Source organism: Bombina bombina, chromosome 5, assembly GCF_027579735.1.
Source record: "Bombina bombina isolate aBomBom1 chromosome 5, aBomBom1.pri, whole genome shotgun sequence".
Classification (NCBI taxonomy): domain Eukaryota; kingdom Metazoa; phylum Chordata; class Amphibia; order Anura; family Bombinatoridae; genus Bombina; species Bombina bombina.
The window spans coordinates 1,139,454,525-1,139,467,024 of NC_069503.1; the positions used below are offsets into that span (position 1 = coordinate 1,139,454,525).

At 40.7% G+C, this 12,500-nt stretch overlaps 1 protein-coding gene across 1 annotated transcript in view; it reads left to right on the forward strand.

The window, feature by feature from the left end:
• Positions 1-12,500, forward strand: part of C5H8orf82 (chromosome 5 C8orf82 homolog) — a 307,838-nt gene that overhangs the window by 167,709 nt on the left and 127,629 nt on the right. The gene's annotated exons all lie outside the window — the stretch shown is intronic.

Sequence of the window (12,500 nt, forward strand, 5' to 3'; positions counted from 1 at the left end):
GGCTAATAATCGTTTTCGTTCCTTTCGTTTCAACAAAGAACAAAAGCCTGATCCTTCATCCTCAGGAGCAGTTTCAGTTTGGAAACCATCTCCAGTCTGGAATAAATCCAAGCCTTCTAGAAAAGCAAAGCCAGCTTCTAAGTCCACATGAAGGTGCGGCCCTCATTCCAGCTCAGCTGGTAGGGGGCAGGTTACGTTTTTTCAAAGAAATTTGGATCAATTCTGTTCACAATCTTTGGATTCAGAACATTGTTTCAGAAGGGTACAGAATTGGTTTCAAGATGAGACCTCCTACAAAGAGATTTTTTCTTTCCCGTGTCCCAGTAAATCCAGTGAAAGCTCAAGCATTTCTGAATTGTGTTTCAGATCTAGAGTTGTCTGGAGTAATTATGCCAGTTCCAGTTCTGGAACAGGGGATGGGGTTTTATTCAAATCTCTTCATTGTACCAAAGAAGGAGAATTCCTTCAGACCAGTTCTGGATCTAAAAATATTGAATCGTTATGTAAGGATACCAACGTTCAAAATGGTAACTGTAAGGACTATCTTGTCTTTTGTTCAGCAAGGGCATTATATGTCCACAATAGATTTACAGGATGCATATCTGCATATTCTGATTCATCCAGATCATTATCAGTTCCTGAGATTCTCTTTTCTGGACAAGCATTACCAGTTTGTGGCTCTGCCGTTTGGCCTAGCTACAGCTCCAAGAATTTTTACAAAGGTTCTCGGTGCCCTTCTGTCTGTAATCAGAGAACAGGGTATTGTGGTATTTCCTTATTTGGACGATATCTTGGTACTTGCTCAGTCTTTACATTTAGCAGAATCTCATACGAATCGACTTGTGTTGTTTCTTCAAGATCATGGTTGGAGGATCAATTCACTAAAAAGTTCATTGATTCCTCAGACAAGGGTAACCTTTCTGGGTTTCCAGATAGATTCAGTGTCCATGACTCTGTCTTTGACAGACAAGAGACGTCTAAAATTGATTTCAGCTTGTCGAAACCTTCAGTCACAATCATTCCCTTTGGTAGCCTTATGCATGGAAATTCTAGGTCTTATGACTGCTGCATCGGACGCGATCCCCTTTGCTCGTTTTCACATGCGACCTCTTCAGCTCTGTATGCTGAATCAATGGTGCAGGGATTACACAAAGATATCTCAATTAATATCTTTAAAACCGATTGTACGACACTCTCTAACGTGGTGGACAGATCACCATCGTTTAATTCAGGGGGCTTCTTTTGTGCTTCCGACCTGGACTGTAATTTCAACAGATGCAAGTCTCACAGGTTGGGGAGCTGTGTGGGGATCTCTGACGGCACAAGGAGTTTGGGAATCTCAGGAGGTGAGATTACCGATCAATATTTTGGAACTCCGTGCAATTTTCAGAGCTCTTCAGTCTTGGCCTCTTCTGAAGAGAGAATCGTTCATTTGTTTTCAGACAGACAATGTCACAACTGTGGCATACATCAATCATCAAGGAGGGACTCACAGTCCTCTGGCTATGAAAGAAGTATCTCGAATTCTGGTTTGGGCGGAATCCAGCTCCTGTCTAATCTCTGCGGTTCATATCCCAGGTATAGACAATTGGGAAGCGGATTATCTCAGTCGCCAAACGTTGCATCCGGGCGAATGGTCTCTTCACCCAGAGGTATTTCTTCAGATTGTTCAAATGTGGGAGCTTCCAGAAATAGATCTGATGGCGTCTCATCTAAACAAGAAACTTCCCTGGTATCTGTCCAGATCCCGGGATCCTCAGGCGGAAGCAGTGGATGCATTATCACTTCCTTGGAAGTATCATCCTGCCTATATCTTTCCGCCTCTAGTTCTTCTTCCAAGAGTAATCTCCAAGATTCTGAAGGAATGCTCGTTTGTTCTGCTGATAGCTCCGGCATGGCCTCACAGGTTTTGGTATGCGGATCTTGTCCGGATGGCCTCTTGTCATCCGTGGACTCTTCCGCTAAGACCAGACCTTCTGTCGCAAGGTCCTTTTTTCCATCAGGATCTCAAATCCTTAAATTTAAAGGTATGGAGATTGAACGCTTGATTCTTGGTCAAAGAGGTTTCTCTGACTCTGTGATTACTACTATGTTACAGGCTCGTAAATCTGTATCCAGAGAGGTATATTATAGAGTCTGGAAGACTTATATTTCTTGGTGTCTTTCTCATCATTTTTCTTGGCATTCTTTTAGAATTCCGAGAATTTTACAGTTTCTTCAGGATGGTTTAGATAAAGGTTTATCCGCAAGTTCTTTGAAAGGACAAATCTCTGCTCTTTCTGTTCTTTTTCACAGAAAGATTGCTAATCTTCCTGATATTCATTGTTTTGTACAAGCTTTGGTTCGTATAAAACCTGTCATTAAGTCAATTTCTCCTCCTTGGAGTTTGAATTTGGTTCTGGGGGCTCTTCAAGCTCCTCCGTTTGAACCTATGCATTCATTGGACATTAAATTTCTTTCTTGGAAAGTTTTGTTCCTTTTGGCGATCTCTTCTGCCAGAAGAGTCTCTGAATTATCTGCTCTTTCTTGTGAGTCTCCTTTTCTGATTTTTCATCAGGATAAGGTGGTGTTGCGAACTTCTTTTGAATTTTTACCTAAAGTTGTGAATTCCAACAACATTAGTAGAGAAATTGTGGTTCTTTCATTATGTCCTAATCCCTAAGAATTCTAAGGAGAAATCGTTGCATTCTTTGGATGTTGTTAGAGCTTTGAAATATTATGTTGAAGCTACTAAGTCTTTCCGAAAGACTTCTAGTTTATTTGTTATCTTTTCCGGTTCTAGAAAAGGCCAGAAAGCTTCTGCCATTTCTTTGGCATCTTGGTTGAAATCTTTAATTCATCATGCCTATGTCGAGTCGGGTAAAACTCCGCCTCAAAGGATTACAGCTCATTCTACTAGGTCAGTTTCTACTTCCTGGGCATTTAGGAATGAAGCTTCGGTTGATCAGATTTGCAAAGCAGCAACTTGGTCCTCTTTGCATACTTTTACTAAATTCTACCATTTTGATGTATTTTCTTCTTCTGAAGCAGTTTTTGGTAGAAAAGTACTTCAGGCAGCGGTTTCAGTTTGAATCTTCTGTTTATGTTTTTCATTAAACTTTATTTTGGGTGTGGATTATTTTCAGCAGGAATTGGCTGTCTTTATTTTATCCCTCCCTCTCTAGTGACTCTTGCGTGGAAAGATCCACATCTTGGGTAGTCATTATCCCATACGTCACTAGCTCATGGACTCTTGCTAATTACATGAAAGAAAACATAATTTATGTAAGAACTTACCTGATAAATTCATTTCTTTCATATTAGCAAGAGTCCATGAGGCCCGCCCTTTTTTGTGGTGGTTATGATTTTTTTGTATAAAGCACAATTATTCCAATTCCTTATTTTATATGCTTTCGCACTTTTTTCTTATCACCCCACTTCTTGGCTATTCGTTAAACTGAATTGTGGGTGTGGTGAGGGGTGTATTTATAGGCATTTTAAGGTTTGGGAAACTTTGCCCCTCCTGGTAGGAATGTATATCCCATACGTCACTAGCTCATGGACTCTTGCTAATATGAAAGAAATGAATTTATCAGGTAAGTTCTTACATAAATTATGTTTTTCCCCTCTCTTTCTCTCTCTCTCTCCTTTCTCTTTTTTCTCTCTCTTTCCTTTCTCTTTTTTCTCTCTCTTTTTCTCTCTTTTTCTCTCTCTTTTTCTCTCTTTTTTTCTCTCTGTCTTTTCTCTCTCTCTTTTCTCTCTCTTTTCTCTCTCCTCTCTTTTCTCCTCCCTCTTTTCTCCTCTCTCTTTTCCTTTCTCTTTCTTGTTCTCTTTTTCTCTCTTTCTTTCTCTCTTTTCTTTCATGTAATTAGCAAGAGTCCATGAGCTAGTGACGTATGGGATATACATTCCTACCAGGAGGGGCAAAGTTTCCCAAACCTCAAAATGCCTACAAATACACCCCTCACCACACCCACAAATCAGTTTTTACAAACTTTGCCTCCTATGGAGGTGGTGAAGTAAGTTTGTGCTAGATTCTACATTGATATGCGCTCCGCAGCAGGTTGGAGCCCGGTTTTCCTCTCAGCGTGCAGTGAATGTCAGAGGGATGTGAGGCTTGGCTTTCTACAACTTGTAGATGAGTGTCCTGGGGTAAGTAAGTCTTATTTTCTGTGACACTCTAAGCTATGGTTGGGCACTTTTTTATAAAGTTCTAAATATATGTATTCAAACATTTATTTGCCTTGACTCAGGATGTTCAACGTTCCTTATTTCAGACAGTCAGTTTCATATTTGGGATAATGCATATGAATAAATCAATTTTTTCTTACCTTAAAATTTGACTTTTTTCCCTGTGGGCTGTTAGGCTTGCGGGGGCTGAAAATGCTTCATTTTATTGCGTCATTCTTGGCGCTGACTTTTTTGGCGCAAATTTTTTTTTCTGTTTCCGGCGTCATACGTGTCACCGGAAGTTGCGTCATTTTTGACGTTTTTTTGCGCCAAAGGTGTCGGCGTTCCGGATGTGGCGTCATTTTTTGCGCCAAAAGCATTTAGGCGCCAAATAATGTGGGCGTCTTTTTTGGCGCTAAAAAAATATGGGCGTCACTATTGTCTCCACATTATTTAAGTCTCATTATTTATTGCTTCTGGTTGTTCACTGGCATTTTTTCCCATTCCTGAAACTGTCATTTAAGGAATTTGATCAATTTTGCTTTATATGTTGTTTTTTCTATTACATATTGCAAGATGTCCCACGTTAACACTGAGTCAGAAGATACTTCTGGAAAATCGCTGCCTGGTGCTGGATCTACCAAAGCTAAGTGTATCTGCTGTAAACTAATGGTATCTGTTTCTCCAGCTGTTGTTTGTACTGATTGTCATGACAAACTTGTTAATGCAGATAATATTTCCTTTAGTACTGTTACATTACCTGTTGCTGTTCCGTCAACATCTAATGCTCAGAGTGTTCCTGATAACATAAGAGATTTTGTTTCTAAATCCATTAAGAAGGCTATGTCTGTTATTCCTCCTTCTAGTAAACGTAAAAAGTCTTTTAAAACTTCTCATTTTTCAGATGAATTTTTAAATGAACATCATCATTCTGATTCTGATAATGGTTCTTCTGGTTCAGAGGATTCTGTCTCAGAGGTTGATGCTGATAAATCTTCATATTTATTTAAAATGGAATTTATTCGTTCTTTACTTAAAGAAGTCCTAATTGCATTAGAAATAGAGGATTCTAGTCCTCTTGATACTAAATCTAAACGTTTAGATAAGGTTTTTGAATCTCCTGTAGTTCTTCCAGAAGTTTTTCCTGTCCCTGATGCTATTTCTGAAGTAATTTCCAGGGAATGGAATAATTTGGGTAATTCATTTACTCCTTCTAAACGTTTTAAGCAATTATATCCTGTGCCATCTGACAGATTAGAGTTTTGGGACAAAATCCCTAAGGTTGATGGGGCTGTCTCTACTCTTGCTAAGCGTACTACTATTCCTACGGCAGATGGTACTTCCTTTAAGGATCCTTTAGATAGGAAAATTGAATCCTTTCTAAGAAAAGCTTACTTGTGTTCAGGTAATCTTCTTAGACCTGCTATATCTTTAGCGGATGTTGCTGCAGCTTCAACTTTTTTGGTTAGAAGCTTTAGCGCAACAAGTAACAGATCATAATTCTCATAGCATTATTAATCTTCTTCAACATGCTAATAATTTTATTTGTGATGCCATCTTTGATATCATTAGAGTTGATGTCAGGTATATGTCTCTAGCTATTTTAGCTAGAAGAGCTTTATGGCTTAAAACTTGGAATGCTGATATGTCTTCTAAGTCTACTCTGCTTTCCCTTTCTTTCCAGGGTAATAAATTATTTGGTTCTCAGTTGGATTCTATTATCTCAACTGTTACTGGAGGGAAAGGAACTTTTATACCACAGGATAAAAAATCTAAAGGTAAATTTAGGTCTAATAATCGTTTTCGTTCCTTTCGTCACAACAAGGAACAAAAGCCTGATCCTTCATCCTCAGGAGCGGTATCAGTTTGGAAACCATCTCCAGTCTGGAATAAATCCAAGCCTTTTAGAAAACCAAAGCCAGCTCCTAAGTCCACATGAAGGTGCGACCCTCATTCCAGCTCAGCTGGTAGGGGGCAGATTACGTTTTTTCAAAGAAATTTGGATCAATTCCGTTCACAATCTTTGGATTCAGAACATTGTTTCAGAAGGGTACAGAATTGGCTTCAAGATAAGGCCTCCTGCAAAGAGATTTTTTCTTTCCCGTATCCCAGTAAACCCAGCGAAGGCTCAAGCATTTCTGAATTGTGTTTCAGATCTAGAGTTGGCTGGAGTAATTATGCCAGTTCCAGTTCTGGAACAGGGGCTGGGGTTTTATTCAAATCTCTTCATTGTACCAAAGAAGGAGAATTCCTTCAGACCAGTTCTGGATCTAAAAATATTGAATCGTTATGTAAGGATACCAACATTCAAAATGGTAACTGTAAGGACTATCCTGCCTTTTGTTCAGCAAGGGCATTATATGTCTACAATAGATTTACAGGATGCATATCTGCATATTCCGATTCATCCAGATCACTATCAGTTTCTGAGATTCTCTTTCCTAGACAAGCATTACCAGTTTGTGGCTCTACCGTTTGGCCTAGCAACAGCTCCAAGAATTTTTACAAAGGTTCTCGGTGCCCTTCTGTCTTTAATCAGAGAACAGGGTATTGTGGTATTTCCTTATTTGGACGATATCTTGGTACTTGCTCAGTCTTCACATTTAGCAGAATCTCATACCAATCGACTTGTGTTGTTTCTTCAAGATCATGGTTGGAGGATCAATTTACCAAAAAGTTCATTGATTCCTCAGACAAGGGTAACCTTTTTAGGTTTCCAGATAGATTCAGTGTCCATGACTCTGTCTTTGACAGACAAGAGACGTCTAAAATTGATATAAGCTTGTCAAAACCTTCAGTCACAATCATTCCCTTCGGTAGCCTTATGCATGGAAATTCTAGGTCTTATGACTGCTGCATCGGACGCGATCCCCTTTGCTCGTTTTCACATGCGACCTCTTCAGCTCTGTATGCTGAACCAGTGGTGCAGGGATTATACAAAGATATCTCAATTAATATCTTTAAAACCGATTGTACGACACTCTCTGACGTGGTGGACAGATCACCATCGTTTAGTTCAGGGGGCTTCTTTTGTTCTTCCGACCTGGACTGTAATTTCAACAGATGCAAGTCTTACAGGTTGGGGAGCTGTGTGGGGGTCTCTGACAGCACAAGGTGTTTGGGAATCTCAGGAGGTGAGATTACCGATCAATATTTTGGAACTCCGTGCAATTTTCAGAGCTCTTCAGTCATGGCCTCTTCTAAAGAGAGAATCGTTCATTTGTTTTCAGACAGACAATGTCACAACTGTGGCATACATCAATCATCAAGGAGGGACTCACAGTCCTCTGGCTATGAAAGAAGTATCTCGAATTCTGGTATGGGCGGAATCCAGCTCCTGTCTAGTTTCTGCGGTTCATATCCCAGGTATAGACAATTGGGAAGCGGATTATCTCAGTCGCCAAACGTTACATCCGGGCGAATGGTCTCTTCACCCAGAGGTATTTCTTCAGATTGTTCAAATGTGGGGACTTCCAGAAATAGATCTGATGGCCTCTCATCTAAACAAGAAACTTCCCAGGTATCTGTCCAGATCCAGGGATCCTCAAGCGGAAGCAGTGGATGCATTGTCACTTCCTTGGAAGTATCATCCTGCCTATATCTTTCCGCCTCTAGTTCTTCTTCCAAGAGTAATCTCCAAGATTCTCAAGGAATGCTCGTTTGTTCTGCTGGTAGCTCCAGCATGGCCTCACAGGTTTTGGTATGCGGATCTTGTCCGGATGGCCTCTTGCCAACCGTGGACTCTTCCGTTAAGACCAGACCTTCTGTCGCAAGGTCCTTTTTTCCATCAGGATCTCAAATCCTTAAATTTAAAGGTGTGGAGATTGAACGCTTGATTCTTAGTCAAAGAGGTTTCTCTGACTCTGTGATTAATACTATGTTACAGGCTCTTAAATCCGTATCTAGGGAGATATATTATAGAGTCTGGAAGACTTATATTTCTTGGTGTCTTTCTCATCATTTTTCCTGTCATTCTTTTAGAATTCTGAGAATTTTACAGTTTCTTCAGGATGGTTTGGATAAAGGTTTGTCTGCAAGTTCCTTGAAAGGACAAATCTCTGCTCTTTCTGTTCTTTTTCACAGAAAGATTGCAAATCTTCCTGATATTCATTGTTTTGTACAAGCTTTGGTCCGTATAAAACCTGTCATTAAGTCAATTTCTCCTCCTTGGAGTTTGAATTTGGTTCTGGGGGCTCTTCAAGCTCCTCCGTTTGAACCTATGCATTCATTGGACATTAAATTACTTTCTTGGAAAGTTTTGTTCCTTTTGGCCATCTCTTCTGCCAGAAGAGTTTCTGAATTATCTGCTCTTTCTTGTGAGTCTCCTTTTCTGATTTTTCACCAGGATAAGGCGGTGTTGCGAACTTCTTTTAAATTTTTACTTAAGGTTGTGAATTCTAACAACATTAGTAGAGAAATTGTGGTTCCTTCATTGTGTCCTAATCCTAAGAATTCTAAGGAGAAATCATTGCATTCTTTGGATGTAGTTAGAGCTTTGAAATATTATGTTGAAGCTACTAAGAATTTCAGAAAGACTTCTAGTCTATTTGTTATCTTTTCCGGTTCTAGGAAAGGTCAGAAGGCCTCTGCCATTTCTTTGGCATCTTGGTTGAAATCTTTAATTCATCATGCTTATGTCGAGTCGGGTAAAACTCCGCCTCAAAGGATTACAGCTCATTCTACTAGTTCAGTTTCTACTTCCTGGGCGTTTAGGAATGAAGCTTCGGTTGATCAGATCAAAGCAGCAACTTGGTCTTCTTTGCATACTTTTACTAAATTCTACCATTTTGATGTGTTTTCTTCTTCTGAAGCTGTTTTTGGTAGAAAAGTACTTCAGGCAGCTGTTTCAGTTTGAATCTTCTGCTTATATTTTCAGTTTTTTTCTTTATAAGATTTAAACTTTATTTTTGGGTGTGGATTTTTTTTAGCGGAATTGGCTGTCTTTATTTTATCCCTCCCTCTCTAGTGACTCTTGCGTGGAAGATCCACATCTTGGGTAGTCATTATCCCATACGTCACTAGCTCATGGACTCTTGCTAATTACATGAAAGAAAACATAATTTATGTAAGAACTTACCTGATAAATTCATTTCTTTCATATTAGCAAGAGTCCATGAGGCCCACCCTTTTTTGTGGTAGTTATGATTTTTTTGTATAAAGCACAATTATTCCAATTCCTTATATTTATGCTTCACACTTTTTTCTTATCACCCCACTTCTTGGCTATTCGTTAAACTGATTTGTGGGTGTGGTGAGGGGTGTATTTGTAGGCATTTTGAGGTTTGGGAAACTTTGCCCCTCGTGGTAGGAATGTATATCCCATACGTCACTAGCTCATGGACTCTTGCTAATATGAAAGAAATGAATTTATCAGGTAAGTTCTTACATAAATTATGTTTTTTTCCCCTCTCTTTTTCTATCTCTTTTTTTTTCTCTCTCTCTTTTTTTTCTCTATCTATCTCTATCTCTATCTCTCTCTCTTTCTCTCTTTTCTCTTTTTTTCTCTCTCTCTCTCTCTCTCTCTCTCTCTCTCTCTCTCTCTCTCTTTTCTATCTCTTTCTCTCTCTTTCTCTTTTTTCTCTCTTCTCTTCTCTCTCTCTCTCTCTTTCTCTTTTTTCTCTCTCTTTATTTTCTCTCTCTCTCTCTCTCTCTCTCTCTCTCGCTTTCTTTCTCTTTCTTTCTTTCTTTCTTTCTTTCTTTCTTTCTCTCTCTCTCTCTCTCTCTCTCTCTCTCTCTCTCTCTCTCTCTCTCCTCTCTTTTCTCCTCTCTTTCCTCTCTTTCCTCTCTCTTTCTCTTTTTTTGTTCTCTTTTTCTCTTTTTCTCTTTCTCTCTTTCTCTCTCTCTCTCTCTCTCTCTCTCTCTCTCTTTTCTCTCTCTTTTCTCTCTCTTTTCTCTCTCTCTCTCTCTCTCTCTCTCTCTCTCTCTCTCTCCCTCTCCCCCTCTTTTTTTTCTCTCTCTCTTTTCTCTCTCTTTTTCTCTCTCTTTCTCTTGTAAGATGTATCGAGTCTTCGGATTCATCCTTACTTGTGGGATATTCTCCTCCCCTACAGGAAGTGGCAGAGAGAGCACCCACAGCAGAGCTGCCTATATAGCTCCAGCCCCAGTCATTCTCTCTGCCTGCTTAACTGCTAGGGAAAGGCCATGCCCTCCCTCAGGATAGATCAAATAAGATGAGGACCAAACAAAATAATTTTAGTTCCTTTTGGAATTTCAAGAGTGGTCCCGCTTTAGCTTCCTCTGCTGCAAAGCAAGAGGGGAATTTTGCCCAATCCAAGTCAGTCTGGAGACCTAACCAGGCTTGGAACAAGGGTAAACAGGCCAAGAAGCCTGCAGCTGCCTCTAAGACAGCATGAAGGGGTAGCCCCCAATCCAGGACCGGATCTAGTAGGGCGCAGACTCTCTCTCTTCGCTCAGGCTTGGGCAAGAGATATTCACGATCCCTGGGTTTTAGAAATTGTGTCCCAGGGATATTTTCTGGAATTCAAAGGCTCTCTTCCAAGGGGGACTTTTCACATTTCTCGATTGTCTGTAAACAGACAAAGAGAGAGGCGTTCTTATGCTGTGTAGAAGACCTACATACCATGGGGGTGATCCGCCCAGTCCCAAAAGAGGAACAGGGGCTAGGTTTTTACTCAAACCTGTTTGTGTTTTCCAAAAAATAGGGAACTTTCAGATCAATTTTGGATCTCAAAATTCTAAACAAGTTCCTCAAAGTTCCATCATTCAAGATGGAGACTATTCGGTCTATTCTACCTCTGATCCAGGAGAGTCAATATATGACCACCGGGGACTTAAAGGATGCGTATCTACACATCCCTATTCACAGAATTTTCACAAGGGTGCTAGGGTCCCTTCTGGCGGTTCTACGACCACGGAACATAGCAGTGGCGCCTTCTCTAGACGACATCTTATTTCAGGCGTCAACTTTCCAGCTATCCAAGTCTCACACGGACATTGTGTTGGCTTTTCTGAGATCTCATGGGTGGACAGTGAACATAAAAAAGAGTTCTCTCTTCCCTCTTATAAGAGTTTCCTTCCTAGGGACTCGGTAGAAATGAAAATATTTCTGACGGCGGTCAGAAAATCAAAGCTCTTAACCACTTGCCGAGCTCTTCATTCCATTCCTTGGCCATCAGTGGTTCAGTATATGGAGGTAATCTGACTCATGGTAGCGGCAATGGACATAGTTCCTTTTGCCCGCCTACACCTCAGACCACTACAACTATGCATGCTCAAACAGTGGAATGGGGATTATGCAGATTTGTCTCCTCAACTGCATCTGGACCAGGAGACCAGAGATTCTCTTCTCTGGTGGTTGTCTCAGGACCACCTGTCTCAGGGAATGTGTTTCCGCAGGCCAGAGTGGCTCATTGTAACGACAGATGCCAGCCTGCTAGGCTGGGATGCAGTCTGGAATTCCCTGAAAGCACAGGGCTTATGGTCTCGGGAGGAAACTCTCCTCCCGATAAACATTCTAGAACTGAGAGCAATATTCAGTGCGCTTCAGGCGTGGCCTCAGATTGCTGCGGCCAAATTCATCAGGTTTCAGTCGGACAACATCACGACTGTAGCTTATATCAATCATCAAGGAGGAACAAGGAGTTCTCTAGCAATGATGGCGGTAGCCAAAATAATCCAATGGGCAGAGGATCACTCTTGCCATCTCTCAGCAATCCACATCCCAGGAGTAGAGAACTGGGAGGCGGATTTCCTAAGTCGTTAGATTTTTCATCTGGGGGAGTGGGAATTCCATCCGGAGGTATTTGCTCAGCTGATTCAGCTATGGGGCACACCAGAATTGGATCTGATGGCGTCTGACTGCTTGGAGATTGAACGCCTGATTCTATCAAAGCGTGGTTTCTCTGAGTCGGTCATTGATACCCTGATTCAGGCTAGAAAGCCTGTCACCAGGAAGATCTATCATAAGATTTGGCGCAAATATCTTTTGAATCCAAAGGTTACTCGTGGAGTAAGATTAGGATTCCTAGAATATTGTATTTTCTCCAAGAAGATTTGGAGAAGGGATTATCAGCTAGTTCCTTATAAGGACAAATATCTGCTTTGTCTATTCTTCTACACAAACGTCTGGCAGATGTCCCAGACGTTCGAGCATTTAGTCAGGCTTTGGTCAGAATCAAGCCTGTATTTAAACCTGTTGCTCCGCCATGGAGCCTAAATATAGTTCTTAAAGTTCTTCAAGGGGTTCCGTTTGAACCTATGCATTCCATGGATATTAAGCTTCTATCTTGGAAAGCTTTGTTTTTAGTAGCTATCTCTTCGGCTCGAAGAGTTTCTGAGCTATATGCTTTACAGTGTGATTCCCCTTATCTTATTTTCCATGCAGATAAGGT